Here is an 18,771-nt window from a genome sequence, read left to right as displayed (position 1 = left end):
GCAACCAGGTGGCTGTGCTGAGCCGGGAGTAGTGGGGGGGGGGGGGGGGGGGGGGCTCCCTGTCCGCAGCTGTCTGGCCCGACAGAAGCTCGCCTCCATCTCTCCGGCACTTGCCGAGCGCAGCACCCAAACTTTTCGCACTAGCTCCATCTCCCCAGGCTGGGATGCAGCCGCCCTACCCGCGCCCCGGGGTCGGGAATCGGGAGCGTGGGCCCCGCACTCCCTCGGCTCGGCTCCGGCGCCCGCGAACCTGACGCTGTCCTCGGCTCAGCCTAGATCTTTCCCCTCGCGCCTCGGGGTCTCCGCGCTCCAAGGTTCCCGAAGTCCTGCGCCCGATGGACACACTAAACTTCGCTTGAGTAATGGGGGAGGAGGGGGGGGTGCAGATACACAATCCCTGCCCTATCTCGCTATCGGGAGAGGACAGGGCTCATAAGGACGCCCCAATTCGGGAGCGCCCTTGAGTCTGGAGAGCACCACAGTCGGTTCGCGCGAAGTGGGCACCAATATTTCGAGTCGGGTTTCGGGTGCACCGGACCCTTGCCGCTCTCCCCCAAATGACTCTTCTCTTTTAGCTTCGTTGGTCTTTAGTCTTTTTTTTTTAAATTCTAAATCTTTTGTGTGCGGGTGCGGGTGAATGTTTGTTTTCCTCTTGGCGACTTTTTTTTTTTCTTGGTCTAACTTCTCCCTTCTTTCTTTATTCTCGTTCGCCCTTTCTTCATTTACCTTTTCTCTTCTCCCTCTTATTTTTCCTCTCTTCTGCCCTCGCTCGGTCCCTGACACGCACACGCACACACACACTCCCTCTCCACCTCGCTCTCCCTTTCTCCCCAGGTCCTGTTGGTTACAGTAGATTTTGATAAAAAGACAAACGAAGCTATCAGTGGGGCTGATGTTGAAGAATGAAGATAATAATGTTTCCATAGGTGGTGCTTCAAATGCCATTATTTCTCACTGAATATTTAAAGAGATCCCTCGGCAAAGATGGATCTGCGTGCTCCTGGGGTGCGAGCCACTCGCTTCTCCCAGACCCCCGGGAAAGTGTACAGTAGCACGTGCCAATCCCGCGCCCCCCCCACCCTTGCAAACTGTGGTCCTCGCACACAGCAGCCCGCACTATCCCAGGTACACTAACGTGCCGGTGCATATGCACTTGCACACTCCTTTCTCCAAATGTGCCTGCATTTGGAGCCGCCCGCATCCGTCTCTAACATTCTTGGCTTCTTGGAAGTCCGGGCCTCCGGGTCACTGCGTGCTGGCAGGAACCGAGCCGAGCTGGCGATCCCGCAAACCCTGCTTCCCAGTGCGCGCTCCGTGCGCCGCGGGAAGCTCCCGGAATAGCTTCACACGTGTTCGTTCCTTGCTCTATGTGTTATTAAGATTGGGGGGGAAGCCTTCCCTCCCCCCAAAACACCAAAACAAACAACCAAACGAAATGCACACGCAAAAGCAGCTTCGCGATGATCAATTAAAAATGGGCGAACAGAGACGAATTAATTGGGGGGATCCAAACTTTAATAACTTTTTTCGTTCTTTTGCGTCCTCGACGGCGTAGAGGCGGGCGTCTCGCTCCGTGCGCAGCGTCCCCCGCTAATTTCTTGTTTGTTTTCTTTCCCTCTGTGGCGGGGAGAGAGGCGAGGGGAGGTGGAGGAGGGGGATGGGAGGAGGGGGATGGTCGGAATGGCGGGGAGAGGAGAATTGGTCTTTATTGTTGATGGCAATACATCAATTACGGGCCATTGTCTGGGGCCCAAGTTCCGTGGTTCGCTGACGCGGGCGCTGCGATGTCAGGGCGCGGGTGAGGCTTCGCGTGCCGCGAGGCAAAGAAATAATTAAATTAATAAAACGGAGACGGGGGGGTGATTTTTACTTTTGAGCGGGTCGAAAGGAGGCAGCGAGTGCGAGCGAGGTGCCACAGCTGAAGCCCGTCTCCACGCCTTGCTCACCCCAGTGACCCGCGCGCTCTATAGGGGGTCGCGCCGTCCGGGCCTAGGGTGGGGCAGCTGCTGGGGGAGCCGGGCGGACGCGCCTCCGACTTGCCGTTTCCACCAGAGGGCCTGGCATCTAGGGACTGATCTAGGCGAGGTAATGGGGGTGGCCCGAAGCGAGGCAGCCTGCTGCACCAGGGTCGTGACCTCGTGGGCCAACAAGAAATGCACCCGGGGGAGGCGCTTGGCGAGTTGTGCAAACTCACATTTTGGGGGCTTGATGGCTGTTTCTCCTAATGCAGCTTCTCGGTTTTCCCAAGACCTAGAGCGCGTTGGGTTGGTGGACCGAAGGGCTGGGCCCCAAGGCCGCGGGCCACCACCTGAGTTCCCAGCGAACCGGTTTCCGAGCTCTCCGCTTCATCCCAGATCCTGGGAAGGGGAGAGGGCGTTGGGCCTCCCCTTTCCGAGGCCTGGCTATCCCACCTGCAAAATTATCTCATGCTGGCCCAGTCTGACCCCAGGTTTGGGATGGAGCCTGGAATGAGGCCTGGCCTGGGCCCGGGACCCTCCCTCTCTTTCCGCTGGATTTGGTTGGGCACCCCGGAACTGCAGGACGCCCCCACGCGCTCTGGCCAAGCCCCTGCTTCCTCAGCCCCAGGCCCCAGGCCCCGCAGCACCCCCCCCCCCCCGCCCCCGGCCAAGGCTAGGAGGGCAGTGGAGGAGGTTTCGTTTTCTTGGGTCAAGCAAAAAACGGCGAAAAGGCGGCAGCGGTGCCCCGGGGGCGGGGGTGGAGGCACCTCGATGGTATCAACATTATTGATGGGGAAACGTTTAGGGCAGGAGCCCGGAGATCAGGTTCCCAGTCCCTCCTCTACCCGGAGGTGGGAGGGACAGAGTGGGGGCGGCGGCGGTGGTGGTGATGGTGGTGGTCGTGATGGTGATGATGATGGTGATGGTGGTGTGTGTGTTGGGATGGGGACGCCTGGACGCACCCGGGGGTTACTTCTATTTTTCTGGTCTGAAAGTTTGGGGTAGGGGGGAAGCAGACAGAGAAAGGACTGACGTGGCGAGTTACCCTAGCCCAAAGAACTCTTTGCTAGCGTTGGGGCTAGAGCGGTGGGAGGAGGGCGCAGAAACACTGACCCAAAGCAAAGACCGACTTTGGAAAGCCCACCGTAGGCTTGGTTATTTTCCACGCCCCGCGGGACTTCGCTTCCCCGGGAGTTTCAGAAACTCCTTCCTTAACCGAACTGCTGGCGCTCAAATCCTAACCTCTCCTCGGCCTCGGGAGAGGCTTCGAACCTGAGGCCTCGGGGAGCTGGCTCGGGTGGGTACCCCGGGTGCCGGCGGAGGAGTCGAAGCGGTGCGCACTCAGCGCGCTCGCTCCCCCGGCAGCTGAATGTCGGCGGCGAAAAGGCGCACTTTCAGGGGGACTCCCGCCGCCCACAGCCAAGGGCTATCTCCAGACCGGCGCCGGGTGCCGCGCGGGGACCAGGAGCCCCGGCGCCGGCTCCGGCGGGAAAGTCGGCCGTGGCGAGCGAAGGGCGGGCTTGGTAACCACCCGCACGCCTCCCAGCCAGAGGTCCCGTGCAGCTTGCCCGCGGCCAACTTCATCTTCCTTCTCCTGCAGGGCCATCCCCACGGCAGCATTTAGAAACTGACTTCGCTGGCGACTGCAAGTGCCTGCGATTTTTGCTTTCTGTCCACATGAAGCGTCTTGCACTTAAATTCACTGCGCCCCGCATGCAACAGTGCCTCGCTAAGGGGTCTCTGGGTATAAAATTCCTCCCAAAGGAAATGTCTCGAGGTACAGAAAGTGGAAAAGACTAATCGAATTTATAAAAAGAAAACCTTTGCTTCCTTTTGGTTAAAATCCCACTGCGGTTTTCTCAGCGTGAAAAAAAAAAAATTATCATCATGCAATAGAGTGTAGCTAATTCCTGGAACCTAGTAGCAGGATGTTCAGAAAGCCCAGCAGGGCTCACAGATTCTCATCTTTGAGCTCAAGAGTAGGACCTTTGGATCCAGTGCAAAAATGATGAGTTCTTACGTCATCTGCTGGGAATGGGTGTGAGATCGGTGGAGCCCTGGGCTGTGTGTGCATTTGGGGGTGTGCCTGGGGGGGGGTCAGCCCGGAAACTCATTTTCATTCATATAGGAGATCCTCTCAAATGATCTCCCAGTGGGAACTCCTAGATCAACTCATTGAGCAAATCTCTTATAACCAACTTAAAACAATTTATACTCTGCCACATTCTGTAGCACAATGTCTCTCTTCAAAGAACAGAGCAACAGTTTCCAAAGAGATGTGCGTCTTGGTTTTATGAAAAGTTTATGTGCCTGGAGACCTGGCCTGGCGATGGCTTGAGTTCATGGAGGAAAGCACCTTTTTGGTTTCTGTTCTGTAGACATCCATAGCCAACTCTGCCCTTGTCTGCCTATCGGCCTTCTGAGCAAGGAATTACTGGGAATTTACAAACCCCACAAATGTCAGCTGAGCTCTGACTTGCACAGGGTATATTTCTCTGGATTTCGCTGTGAGGGAGGGAGGTGTTTCTTCTCCGAGTTTGCAGTTTGAGTCAGAGTGGTAGCTTTACCTCGTCCCCACAACCAACTTCAAATCCTCAATCTAGGGCCCTGTTTTTGGCACCATCTGTGTGATGAGTAAAAAGGGGTGGGGCGGAGGCGGCAAGTGGAGAGCCCACCCAGCTCTTCTTCTTTCTCCTTTTCCAGCTTGATGAAGTTTCTGAATTACCGTACTATAATTTCTTTCTCTGGGTTTTCATCCTCCTCTCTCTGGCCACAGCAACAACATGGTTCTCTCCGATGAATTAATCCCTGGTTTAAGGTGGGGTTTTAAATTTAAGAGACTCCCGTTTCCCAATTCCAAACCCCGTGTCTCCCTGCTTTCTTGGGCCTTCCCCAAACAGGAGCAATTATCTCTTAAATCATAATCCCCGAAACCATCATGCTGGAAAGCACACTAGGATCAGGAACTAGCTCCAACTCTTTCTCCCCCTCCCCATTTATAATTCTCATTCTGTCCTGGCCTCCACTGTCTCATCCCGAGTTCCCTCCCCACCCCACACTCTCTGACCTATTTTGTAGTAAAACCCAGTCCCTGAGAAGCCTCGCTCAGAACCTTTGCTCAGGCCCTTAGAGATGCAACTTTTGCTTAGAACTTGGCCCCGGACTTGCTGCGGCCTTCGCCCAGGGACTGAAGACAGGAAGATGGTAGCGAATCTGTCTCCTTCTGGGAGAGATGGGGTGAAGCCCTCATTTTCCAGGTTTGTTTTTATTTTCTCTTTCTTTCCCGGACCCCGCAGCACCTCCCGTTTGGGAGAATAGTGCTGAGAAAACTGGCCTTTTATCCCAGCTTCCTTGAGAGGATGCAAACCTTCTCTTCTGCTGATCTCAAATGACTGTCCCTGGCTAGCTTTAGTCACATGCCCTACCTGGGCATTGGAGTCAGGCTATGGGAATTTACATCCTGGTTGTCACTGAACCGCGAACGTCCTGGGAACACGGTCCCAGGTGTATACCCATGGAGTGCGTAGTAGCCTTGGTCAAATTAATATCACTACACTCCCATTTCCTGCCGCATGAAAGGTAGCTCATGGAGAGGAAGCTCAGTGCTTCAGAGCATCCAGCAAGGAGTCAGTTCTGGCTCCTCCGAGCAGCCTGACCTCCATATACCTCCAGCAGCTCCTTCATCTGTTCCAGGGAGATAATAATAGTCCTTATTTCATAGCGCTCTTGAGGGTTAAAAGAGTTAATATGTATGAGGAGTTTAGAATAGTGACTGGCATATAATTAGCACAATACAAGTGCTAACTATTATTGTTACCATCCCACAGGTTGTAAGGATCAAATGCTGCAGGATGGTTGAAATATCGTTCCCCATTCGCTCATCCATCCCTTATTCATTTACTCATTCACCCTGCAGAGTAACATGCTAGGCATGGGGAAGACCACAGAAACACTGTGATTCCTTTCCTTGCCGACGGACAATTGATCAAAGAGTTTATTTCCTGGGCGTGTGTTATTGCCTGGCTCAGTGTTGGGGGTGAGTGGAACAGCATAGGAGCAAGGGTACAAACAGTGCTTGATTTCAGGGCATTTCTAACTTTTTTTTTTTTGGTTTTTACTTTTTTTCCTAACATTTTTTCCGACTCCTATAGAAAATTGAAACTAGAGCAGGTTGTGCCTGAGTCCAAGCCTAACTGTGCATGTGGGCCAGAGACAGATCATCTGCCTGCTTCTAGAAGGCTCCTGAGCACTGGTGACGTGCAAGTAGCCTGTTGCTTAGGTGCCAGACTGTATTCACTTCGTTGTTTTATTTGGCTCACGTATGTGTGTTTTGATTGTACGGACTCCTCTGAATTGCGCAGAAAACAAAACACAACAATAAAACAGGTGCTGTTTTTCTTTGGGCCCCTTGAAAGGTATAAACCACTTGCTGTGTTTACTTAGGCCTCCTGTTGCTGGCTTTTTTGCTTTCCATTTTTGTCAGATTATAAAAATTGAGCACGGTCGTAATAACAGGCCCTCTGTAGCCAAAATCTAATGGTTGGGGTGGGAAATGCTATCAGCCTATCCTGCCCTCCCAGGTGCATGTCTGTTGGGGTCGGGATGCAAACCCTCTAGAAGATGCTATGCCCACCTCGTGATTGGTCTTATGACCACGTTGTGATCAAAGGTAATGTCACATTTACCGTCAGAATGCAGAGTACTCTTGTGAACACTCCTCCCCTCTCCTTTGAGCTGAAAACACTTTGTATGATTAAGATCTAGAGAAAGAACGAAAGTCTGAGCAAAAAAATTCCCCTGAGCGGCGGTGGCGTTCTGCAAAATGGGAGACAGTCACGCATATATATGTTTTCAGGATCCTGACTGTGGCTTTGGGAAACAAGCATCTGACAGCAAATGGAGCTGAGGATAGTCACAGATGTCAGCGAGTGGAGGGCGAGGTTTCTTTTTTCTCTGGCGTGGAGGGAACAGACTCGATTTAATCTGTCACTTGATGTCCTTCTCCTCAAAAATAGTGCCTGGGGGCCCTCAGGGGCTTTATTTAGAGGCTCTCAGGAGCTTGGCAGTATGTAAATTATGCGTGAGTGTCCTTCATAGTTCCCGGTGGTCACAATCAGGGATTTAAACATGATTTAGCATCTCACATGATTTGTAGGACTGTTGAAGCCAGCCAGCAGTGGGGATAGCCCGGGCTGGTTTTCTCACCACTGCATTAAATATGTTTCCAAGTCTCAGCTGCTCCTTCCGTTCTCTTCTGGTGTTGGTGGGTGGCCTCCTGAATGTCATTACTATATCAAGGAGATCTGAGACTTTCAAAACGAAAGGGCTTAAAACTTTAAAAAACACAACTCAGTCTATAGTATGACCCTTTGCCTGCTCATTCATTCACTCATTCATTCATTCAGTTAACCCACATTTATTGATCAGCTACTATATGCAAGTCGGGGTTTTAGGCACAAAGGATGTAATTGTGAAAAGATGGACAGGGTCTCTTTGGTTTTCTGGAGTCTACGTTCTAATGAAGGAGCTAGGCATTAAAAAAGAAAAGACTCAATAAATGCAGAGAACGGTAAGTCCTTTAGAGAATATAACACTGCGTGATGTGATGGCAAATGACTGGGTGGAGGCACGGGGAGGGAGTGGAGGGGAATCAGGAAGGCCTCCAGGGAAGTGACCTTTGCACTGAGATGAGAGTGAGGGGGGGATGTCAGCCATGCCACAGTTTGGGAATGCAAGCATTCTGGGCCAAGGAAAGAGCAATTGCAAAGATCCTGAGAAGGGAGTGGACTCAGAAAAATGTGCTCCTTTTTCTTCTCTTTCCTCTCCTCCTTGTTATTCTACTTTCAGGGGGAGTTGAGAAATTAAATATCCTTTTTTTTAATTGGCTTTTTAGTTTAATGGATAAAACAAATTGTGCAATGTCCATACAGTGGAATACTACTCAGCCGTGAAAAGGAATTAAATGCTGATACTTGCGGTAATATGGATGAATCTCAAAAGTATTACGCAAAGTGAAAGAAAGCAGACACAAAAGCGCACAGACGACATCATTCCATTTATATTGCATTCTAGAAAACGCAAACCAATCTATGGTGACAAATTCGCGGTTTAATGGTTGCCTGGGGACAGAAGAGGAGGGAAGGAGAGGTTGTTGAGGGGTCCAGAGAAACTCGTGGGGGTAATAGATATGTTTGTTATTTCGATTATAGTGATGGTTTCACGGATCCAGTCGTACACCTCACATATGCGCAATTCAATACACTTCAATCTTTGCTCCACAACGTTGAAAAATTGGGTACCTCCCTTTGGAAAACATTGGAAATGGATATTAGAGATAAGGAATTTAAAGAGAAAATGGAAGTTGCCACTGTCCTGTTTAAACACTTGAACCCTAAAAGTTCTTCGGGACTTGGTTGCATTTGATCTGGGAATAAGTATTGGCTTGGGTGGGTATGGGACTAGGGTTGGCACTGAGCCATCTACCTTGACCCTGGAAGAAGCATCAAGTTTTCCTTGTGTTTTTGAGTGGTAATGACTTTCTCTATTATTCTACCCAGAAGCAAAAAGTCCTCTGAATGCCAGGTGCTAATCTAGTCTTGGAATTAGAGGCCCTACAGGTGTTGAGAGAGAAGGTTCGCCCCCAGCAGGTGGTGCATCCAGATGGAGTTCAGGGTCTGAAGCTGGACCAACACTGTTCACATTAACTTACAGTTTACTGACTGGAGGATTAGCTTGAAATGCCATTGACCAGTTGTCATCTGAAGGACCATCATTAGGGAAGAACAAGGTTTTTTTCCCCATCTGCCAGGGACCAATGCTTTTGAAAATACAGTACTAGAAAATATGAAAATATATTACTAGAAAAAGTTCTGAGAGGGGTGCTTGGGTGGCTCAGTTGGTTAAGCGACTGCCTTTGGCTCAGGTCATGATCCTGGAGTCCCGGGATCAAGTCCCGCATCGGGCTCCCTGCTCAGCGAGGAGCCTGCTTCTCCCTCTAACCCTTCCCCTTCTCATGTACTCTCTCTCTCTCTCATTCTCGCTCTCTCAAATAAATAAATAAATCTTAAAAAAAGAAAAAGTCCTGAGAAAAAAATGGAATAGAAAACAGAATTGCACAAAATATGAGCTCCAGAATTGCATCGCAGATTCAGCAAACATAAATTATTCTGGCAAACTGTCAAAGTAGTTTCTTTTTTTGTTTTTTGTTTTTTAAAAGATTTGAGAGAGAGAGAGAGAGCACAAGCAGGGTGAGGGGCAGAGGGAGAGGGAGAAACAGACTCCTCGCCGAGTGCGGAGCCCAACACGGGGCTCGATCCCAGGACCCTGAGATCACGACCTGAGTGGAAATCAAGAGTCGGATGCTCAACTGATGGAGCTACCCAGACGCCCCGTCAATGTAGTTTCTAAATGCTTGCTCTCCATTTCTCTAGTTATGGTGTTGCAGACTGCCAGCAAACCGGACCAAGCCCTGGCCCGCGGACCACAGTTTGAGTAGCCTTGGGGTATCTCAGAATCTCGCAGCCTCAAGACAGGTAATAGCATATGACATATTTGTTCCTCTCAGTGCTGAGGGAAGCTAGATGGGACCCAGGGCTGCCAGAGCCCCCCAGGGCCAGTTGCTTCTGGTCACAAGGAGCTTCTTCATTTTATCGCATGGGGACACACAGATGTCACCGTTGTTTATGTGGAAAAAGCTAGGAAGTACCGTAGACCAGCAGTTCTCACACTTCAGGGAGCAAAACAATTGGGGAGGGGGTGGGCAAGGGTCTGTGAAAAAAATCCACGCTCATGAACTGTAGCTCCAAAGATTCTGATTCAGTATCTGCACAGTGAGGGCCGGGAATCTGCGTTTTTGTCAATACCCTAGTTACACCATAGTCGACATTGATAGGTGTGTTCCAGAGATCTCATTTTGAGAAGTGCTCTTGCAGACACAGTGGAGGTGGGTCAGTGGTGGGGACTTCTCTCTTAGCACATACTCATGTCTCTCTACGAGCTAAATCGAGGACCAGAAATTAGGCTGAGAGATGCATCCATCAGGGTTCTTAGCGTCCACAAGAGACACTTTAATTTCGACAAAGAAATAAGTTTTTAAAGGACTTGGGGTGCTCATAGATTCCTTAGGAGGGCAGGCGAATCAGGCTTAGCCTGTCTAGGTTTGGTCTCCAGGGTAGCTCCTGAGGAGACATGACTGTCGCCACTGGAAGCCGTCCCACTGCTGACCCTGCAGAAGCTGGGCACCATAGAAGTTCTGGGCATTAGCTAGAGATCCCACTCCTGTGACATCTTCAGCAGTCTGGATTCTTCACAGGCCCTGGCTCTCGAGTCAACGTCTTCAGCGGGGCATTTGGTGGCTGCTTCATAGAGGCAAGTGAGGCTGGGAACATAGATGTCTGGCATTTTTAGCTTCTGTCTCAGAGAAGTCTAAGGCTCATGTGGTGCGGAGTTCCCTGAGCTGGGAGAACCAGAAGGATGTCAGGTGTCTCTGTGACCTGTACAGCGCCCCCTGCATCTGAGCCATTCATGGCAATCTTCTGATTTCTCTGAGCATCACAGAAGACCCACAAAATACATGCCAAGGATGGCCGCAAGCTTACTTCAAGCATCTAGGGCAGTAACTGCCCTTCTGCTGAGCTCCAACCTCTGCATTTGAATGGGACTCTGCCTCCTTCATGCCTAGCAGCTCAACCCAATGTGTTGGAGAATCCCTAAGAAGACTCATCGTCAGTCACCATCAGCCCTCAGCCACCCCCCTGGAAGGTTCCCAGAGCAAAGGGAGGGAGAAGAGAGCTGCCATGTGTTGCATACTTGCCAGGCCTCAGGCTTGGGGCTGAGCACAGGATCGACATTCATTAGCCTCACGAATTCCCCCAAGAACTCTGTAAAACAGTGTCTACGTTTCCCATTTTACAGATGAGAAAATTGAGGCTCTGGAGTAATTTCCCTGGAATCACGGAGGTTTGGGGCTGCTGGGGGCCTATAACCAGGTCTCGTGATAGCTTTATGAGAAGACAATACTAAACCAAATGGAAGTAAGTGATAACAAAAACAAGTTTTTGAGTTTTAGGAAGGCCAGGTGAGGAGGGGACTTCGGGCAGGAGTTTGGAGTCCGCTGCATGGACACAATCTGGACCTCTGTTTTGATTTCAGATGACAGGAAGAGACAGTTTGAGGGTGCAGATTCGTTAAAATCTCCAGAGCTGTGGTTGCTTTGTATTTTTTTATGGTGGTCTTTAAGGGCCTTTGATTTAGAACTGATGTTGCTGATGGAGAGCTTTGAGCAAAAGATTCACCCCCGTGAATTAAACTGTCTCTGATTCTAGATGAGTTCATGACGGAAGCCAGCCGTCAGGCTGAGTGACCACCACCCCCAATCCCCAATCCTGCCTTTAGTATGATTCAGTAGTTAAGACAGGCAGAAACTTCTGTTTCTTCTTTTTGCCCTGATGATTGTAGTTGAAAAGTAGTACGGATGTAGAAGAAAGAGCCAGGATTGAGGAAAAGGATGTTGGAATTAAAACCCTTGCCTTGGTTATTGGTAGCAGGATTTTCCCCCAGGTTCTTAAGCTGGTGGGGCTTCATTATCTTTCTATGTAAATCAAGTGACTTCCTCTGTATAGTCACCTGTCTGGTGAGGAGGGGCGTTGGAGAGAGGCCCTGACTGTTGGCTCCATAAGGGCAGGATACACGATAGGTGTTCAGTAAATATTTGTTGAATGAATGGATCTAGGGAGAGCCAGGCTGTTGCCATGCATCTGTGCACACTCTAAAATGCAGATGGATGCAGGGCGCCTGGGTGGCTCAGTCAGTTAAGCATCTGCCTTCTGCTCAAGTCATGATCTCAGGGTCCTGGGATTGAGTCCTGTATGGGCTCCCTGTTCAGCGGGGAGTCTGCTTCTCCCTGCTCAGCCCTTCCCCCCACCCCCGCCGCTTGTGCGCGCGCTCTCTCTCACTCTTAAAAAGATAAATAAAATCTCAACAAAATAAAATGCTGACAGATGCCAGCAGGCTGGTACTGTTGTGCCAGAGTAGGGTCTCAAATTTTAGTGCCCTGAGAAATAACTCGGGGATCTCATGAGCATGCGGATTCTGAATTGGAAGGTCAGGGGTGGGGCCTGAGATTCCAGATTTCTCCCAAGCGCCCAGGTGATGCAGATGCTGCAGGCATGGACCACTCTGTATAGTGAGGATGTAAAGGACGGCTCAGCAAATATGAAAGTCCTGCAAGGTGGGGGTCAGGGGACCCGGGAAGGGGTCCACCCAGGCCAGTCACCTTATAATAGGAGCATGGGTCAGTTCTCCAACTCCTCCTGTGTCCCAAAATGTTCCCGGTCAGGCATCGTGCCTGTGAAGGAACTAGAAGCTCATGCCATTCTGTTCCTGCAAGCGATGAGTGTGGCCTGGCCTTGGTATCTCATGCTTGCCATATTTGGGGAAAATGTGGCTCTGAGTCACCAGCGCGTGGCACTAGCATTAATAACCACTAATCCTTGTTAGACATGGCGTGGGTTGAGCAGCTGGTACATGCCTGGCCCATCACAGGCACTCCAGAAAAGGTAGCTGGTGATGATGATGTTGATGATGGTGATGATGATGATGATGATGGTTTTATGAAATCCTTTTGCATCCCCTGCAAGTTCTCTTGCCGCTCGATGACATGGGTATTAGTTGTGTGGGTTCTGGAATGTTCACCTCCAGATCCTGGAGACATCCGGCATCCGGCCTTATAGCTGCCTCTACACCTTTGCCAGAAGCAGTGTCTCCTCCTGGGGGCAGTTTTCACCCTCAGGGACATTTGGCAATGGTTGGAGACATTTTTGGTTGTCATGATGTATGTTTCTGGCACCTAGGGGGCAGAGAACAGATGCTGCTAGACGGATGCACAAGACAGTCCCCAGGATAAATAGTTACAGGGGCCGAGTTGTCATAGTGCTGAGGTTGAGCAAACCCCGGTTCAAAAGGTGCCTCCTCCACCTGTGACTATTCTATAGGTTTCTAAACTGATTGTGGAGTGGAAAAAAATCTTGTGTCTTTTCCCAGACTTTCAAGGCTGATAGCCTCTTAGTGCTGGGACTACCAGTGTCAGCTTCCCTGCCAACCCACACCCTGCCCCCCTGCCGTGTCCAGGAAGGGTGTTGTGGGTTGGGTGATGTAGTTTTCCCATTCACGTGGAGCGAGGAAGAGAGCAAAGGGCCGGCCCCCGGTGCCATCCACTTAGGAACTAGAACTAGACCCTTGAGCTCTTTGGCCACTGCCCGCCTCTCTCTGGCTGAGATCAGCAAGAGAAGCCTGGTGGGGGGAGGAAGCAGAATGCTTCGAGCCACCTTGGCTGCAACATCCAGACTTGGCTTCCCCCCACCCTCCCAAAGACAGAAGAAGAAGAGGAAGAAAAAAAAAGCATGCTAGACAACTCGTTTGGCAGAATAATGCCTTTTCCTCTCCAAAAAAATCAGGAACGCCTAATGAGGTATGGCCTCCCTGGAGTAATTGAATTTGGAATGCTTCTCGTCAGCACGCGTGGGTCTCCGCGACACCCTCCCTCCAGCCAGGAGCTGCCCCCCAACCTCCAGCAGCCGTCCCTGGGGGGCTCCCCTTTCCTGACACAACATGCAGGAATAAAATGGGGGTGGGGATGCTTGGGGCTGGCCTGGCCAACTTGCCAGGGAACCCAGGAAAACCTGCTGTGGAGCACAAGGAAATGTTGGTTGGGAAGTGGGAGGGCAGGTGCCAGGCGCGCCGCATGTTGCATTCTGGAAATGGTTTCTTTGCTGCAAGCTTGTGCAGGGGATGTTTATCAAAGAGGCGGAGACAGGTCCTACAATGGGACAGGCCTTGATTCTGTCTCTGGCCGCCTTTGACTGCTAGTGATAGGTGCCATCAGGGCCTCGCTTGAGAAATGACCATGTAGCAGGCACCTCCGGCCACGCAGCGTATCGATCGGCTGGGTCCCACCTCCCTGGAGCGAGGGAAGAGAAGTGATAAAGTAGGGGGGCTGTTGTACTGCCCGCACGGCAATGTGGTACTGGGGGCTACAGTTGCCCCTGTGGTGACAGCGCACCTGACAGTCCTTACAGCATCTCCCCTCCCATCACCATTCCGCGCCCCCGCAGAGACCAGCCAGATCCGCGTGCACAGTGACCTTCCAGAAAGACACCCGCCTCTTCGGATTCGTTTTCTTCAGCAAAGTGGTGTGGCTGTGATTCATTTTTCTACCATTGACACATAGGGCCTGAAAGCAATTAATCTGGGGCAGAACACCTGAGAATCCCATTCATAAATCATCCTTTTTCGGGGCCCCCCCAGCGCTGGGGTGTGAGGGGACATTTACAGGCCTGAAGCCTGCAGGCCAAACTCACAGAGAGGAGTGTGGGCCCAAGCTTCTGACGTTGTATGTGGGACTGAACAGCTGTGATCAATACATTGCCATAAGCACCGAGGGGGCATTTTTATGGCAGGTACATAAGAGTTTATAATGTGGAAGAGACAGGCTATGCCACCACCCCCCAACCAGGGCATAAAACCCATCTTCGGAGAAAGGACATGAAGGCGTTTTAGCAAAAGTTCTATCTGTGGCTGTTTAGCCTGCAGAGAAAGGTCTGTTGAGAATAAGACTGGCTGAAATGAGTCAGAACTTGTGAGCATGCGTGTTGGTGGGGGGAGAGGGGCTTTCCTGGCAAGCTGGCTGAGCTACAGCTGAGTGGTGAAGGGCTAGGCCAAGTCACTCAATTTTTGTAAGTCTCAGTCTGTTAACCACAGTGATAGTACCTGGCCTCATAGGCTGTTGGAAGAAGCCAATGGACTAATGCCTATAAAATGTATAGCCGGTCCCCGGGGTTTCGTGATGGTACCATAAGTGTTAGGAGGAGGAAGAAGATGCTCTTGGTGGTGGTGATATTGATGGCCATATTCACTTGGTGTCTGGAATGTACCAAATTACAAAGTAAGTCATATGCCTGCATCTGACTCATACCCCCGCCAGGTAAGAAGCCGGTTCAATCACTTCAAAGCGTGCTTGCTGGTAAAGAGCCAGGAAGGGCAGCCACGGAACGTGGCCGTGGGATGACTGTTTGAACTCCAGATCCGGTTTTGACCTCTGCCCTTGAGCCCTGTCCCTTCATTGCCCTGACTTCCTCACGCTGTCTGTTGGCTTCCACATGACGGCCAGCAAACCCTGGTGAAGGAGATGTGTTGCCAAAATCGTTACTTGACACTCTTGTTTGCTTGGTGTTGGCCTTTGGAGGGTCTGGGCCTTCATTCCGTTGTGTTCATCGAGCGTTGCCAATTCATGGTGAATATGGCAAACGGGAGACCCCAAGCAGCCAGAGACTCCGTGCGGAGGGAAAGGTGCCAATTCGGCAACTAGAACTCTGTGTATCCTTTTTGGTCAATTAAAACCTTGTGTTTAACTCAGATCATCCCTTCCTGGGGCCATCTGAGTTCGTAATAATCTCAATAGCTACATGCGCTGAGCCAGGCATTCACTGAAATGCTTTACAAGTGCAAATCTCAGTTATAGGCTTCACAGCGGACTTACAAAGAAGGCCCTTTTATATGGCCGCGCTCTTGGCTGCAAGCAACCAAGGCCAACTTGCTATTCCAGAAGTACGGAGTTTATGGGAAGGGGACTGGGGCTTCCAGAGTGGTTGGGAGGCTGGAACACAGGGTTGTGGAAAGGGGCTGGGACCCAGGGAGCCCCAGAGGGTCAGGCAGCAGGGGAGGGCTATTCCGTGTGCCAGCTCTGTGGACCAATCAACATAACTTCTGGTCCCCTCTGTGCCCCAGAGTCACTGAATCTGACCTGCTTACATCGAGACCTGCCATGTGAGCTGCCCAGCTGGCTCAGTCAGAGCATGCGACTCTCGGTCTTGGGGTCATGAGTTCTGGCCCCACGTTGGGCACAGAGTTTACTTAAAAAAAGCCCCAAACCTTCCATTTGGCTGGGTCAGGGCAGGAACAAAAGATCTTATCTTTTAAGCAAGAGGAAGGCCAGGTAGGCTCCATCTTCCACCAATATGACACACCACTGGGGGATCCCCAGAAGGAGTTTTGAATGTTGGGTGGGGGCTGGATTGTGCATAGCCCAAGGTGGCAAGTAACCACCACAGAAACCCTAATGGCCCCATGGTACAGATGTATAGACTGAGGCTCAGAGGGGTGGGCAAATTGCCCAGTTTATACAGACATCAGTTGGCAGAGCTGGGATTTGCACTCAGAATTCTCATACTCCAGACGCTGAGCTTCTAACCACCCCATGGCTCTGCCCTTCCTGAGGGACTTCCTTTCATCGGTTGGATGAGCTCAGGGCTGACTGTTAGCACGATACTCTGCTCAGACTGATCTAACAGTAAGGAAATTTGTTAGGTCCCCATTGGGGAAAGTGAGCATACACTATCATAGCCTCTCTCTCTAGAGGACATGAAAGAACTCTCTCAGAAGCTTCTGGCCAACCTCTCCTGGAATCTAAATGACCAGAAGTGGGTCACGTGACCACTATTAAGCCACATGCTTCGGTGTGATTAACCTCAGAGCTGTCCCTAGAGGGAGAGTCAAACCCCAAACTCCATGGCCTTTCCAAGATGACAGAGGGGAGATACAGATATTAGGGAGTTGACCACGGTCCACTAGAGGGAATTATAATGCACTTAAATATCCAGAAATATGTATAAGTTTAACTGACCTTTTGTGTATAACAAGGACCCAGGCTAGTGAATATGTTTCCCATACTGATAACCTATGATCCAGTTTATCTCTTTATCCAGTTAATAAGTGCTTTTACTACATAGCAGCTGTATAAAAAGAATGAAGATACATTATTTGTTTGTTGGTCTTACCAAACTGGACTTTAGAATCTGACCAATCTATGGCAGGAACACATCTCTTACAGACATTCTGCCCTGGAGCTTTGCTAACCCACCTCCCATTACCTTTACAGGTTCATTTCATCTTTCAAGGTTGTTTTAAAAACATAGCTTGCCCCCTAATAGAGTTACTGGTACCATCCATGGATGACTCTCAGTTTGGGGTAAGGGTGAGGGGAGGGCAGAGAAGAGAATTCACCAAAAGCATGACATTTCCCAAGGGGAGAGACTTCCCAGAGCCGCCTTGTACCATTAGCCAGGATGCTATGGGTTGTGAGCAATAGAAACTCAAGCTGCCCCTGTATAAAGGAAGAAGGGGGACCAACTAGATCCTGGAGTATCTCAGAAAAGATGCAATTGGACTTCGGGAACCAATGAAATGAGGGGCTCACATGACCTCAGAACATTCCATTTCTCAGTTCTGCTTCTCAGAGTATGTGCTCCATCATAACCACTTGCTGACTGGCCTCTTCCACTTCTGAGACACCTCTGGAAAGAAATGGGGCTCCCTAGAACAGGGCATGCCTCGCTCCAAGATATAGGATGTGCTTTTTCAGTTTTCATTTCAAGGAACCCCGAAAGGCCTCTCATTGGTTCGGTGTGGCTCAGGTGCCAAGCCCCAGCCAGTCACCCGGGGTCAGGAATCACGTTGTACTTACAGAGTGACTCCCTATGGCGAGGGGGGCAGTTCGCAGAAGGGAAGTCCTGGGAGGATGGTCCCATGGATTCCATCATAAGCATCTAGTGCTGTTGAGGGGAGGGTGGCAGGAGAGAGGGAAGAGAATTTCCCTTGTGAGTCTGGGGACTTGGCTCTGCCGGGAGTTTTCCAGGGAGACTCAAAGTCTCTGTGATTTCATCTCTTCCTCTTGAGGACTCTCTGGAAGCTGCTGGATCTTTCAGGAAATGGTGGTTAAACAGAGCTGGACACATGGATGCAGCAGAGTCCCTGCCCTCAAGAGGACTATAGACTGGCCGGGGAGACAGGTGCACACACAGCCTCGAAGCCTTCCCAGGGACTTCTGAGGACTAAACCTGGTAGGTTCACCATACATCCTGGCAGTTTCCTACACGTGGGTATCTGCAGAATCTCTGCCATGCTCCAGACCTGGCACTGCGTGGTGGTGGCAGGTGAGTGAGGGAAAGAACGCCTCCTCCATTCCAGGCAGAATCGGAGAAGTGCCAAAGACAGGGGAGCCGGCGGATTGGGGAAGGCACCACCCATGTGGCCTGCGCCACTGAGTTGTGCCTCGAGGGGCCAGGAGATGGGAAGAAAGTTAGATGAGAGGAGGAAGGTGGGAGGTCAGCTCCCTCTGAATGGCTTTGCAGGCTTCTCGGGCTTCCCTGGCCTGGGCTCTGACAACCCAATGTACTCCCTGGAACACCATCTAAGTCACAGCGATTGAAATTGACTTGTCCCTAAAATTAAGCACGGCCTGCTGTCCTTCCAGGCGCTCTGCGGATTTCCAACTAGACAGTCTTACTCATCTTCGCGGCTATGGTACTCGGTCAAAGCAGGCTGAACTGACCAAGACCGTGCAGTTTCCAGAGGCTGCAGCCTTTCTGTTGAGCTTCCACAGAGAAGCCCTCACGTTCCCCACCAGGCTGGTCCGTCCCTGAGTGGGGATTAGACAGACTTTTGTAACTGATGTCGGAACCGGCCAGGAGCGAGGAGTAGAGACTTACCCCGATTTCCCATGGAGATCTGGAACCAGTGCAGCTAATAGGAGAAGAAGGGACAAATGACAGAGGAACCACTCAACAGGCCAGGCGAGTGTGTTTATGTCTTACGGACTAAATGCTGCTCCACAGCCAGAGTGCTCCTGGGCACGGAAGCCAGGGAGACAAGGGGCAGCACGATCCCAGGCTCTGTGCCCAAGCGCAACACAGTATTTTCGAAGGTTTAATTGGATGAATCAAGGCCAAGGTGAGGCTACGAATAAACCCTATTCCCGATT

The 18,771-nt window shown here is 51.0% G+C and overlaps 1 long non-coding RNA gene across 2 annotated transcripts in view; it reads left to right on the top strand.

Moving 5' to 3' along the window:
* The window catches only part of LOC141371098 (uncharacterized), a 20,177-nt gene extending 1,406 nt beyond the window's left edge, over positions 1-18,771 (top strand). The window contains exons 2-4 of one of the 2 annotated variants that reach the window (XR_012375736.1): positions 9,389-9,490; positions 17,688-17,944; positions 18,265-18,771. This is a non-coding gene — a long non-coding RNA (uncharacterized lncRNA). The remainder of the gene's footprint in view (positions 1-9,388; positions 9,491-17,687; positions 17,945-18,264) is intronic. The other variant, XR_012375737.1, reaches the window with a different exon arrangement.

Source organism: Callorhinus ursinus, unplaced genomic scaffold, assembly GCF_003265705.2.
Source record: "Callorhinus ursinus isolate GAN/ISIS: 27379988/994484 unplaced genomic scaffold, GSC_fseal_2.0 scaffold56, whole genome shotgun sequence".
In the NCBI taxonomy this organism is placed as follows: domain Eukaryota; kingdom Metazoa; phylum Chordata; class Mammalia; order Carnivora; family Otariidae; genus Callorhinus; species Callorhinus ursinus.
Note: the sequence above shows the minus strand (reverse complement) of the source record. Positions and strands in the feature narration are given on the sequence as shown.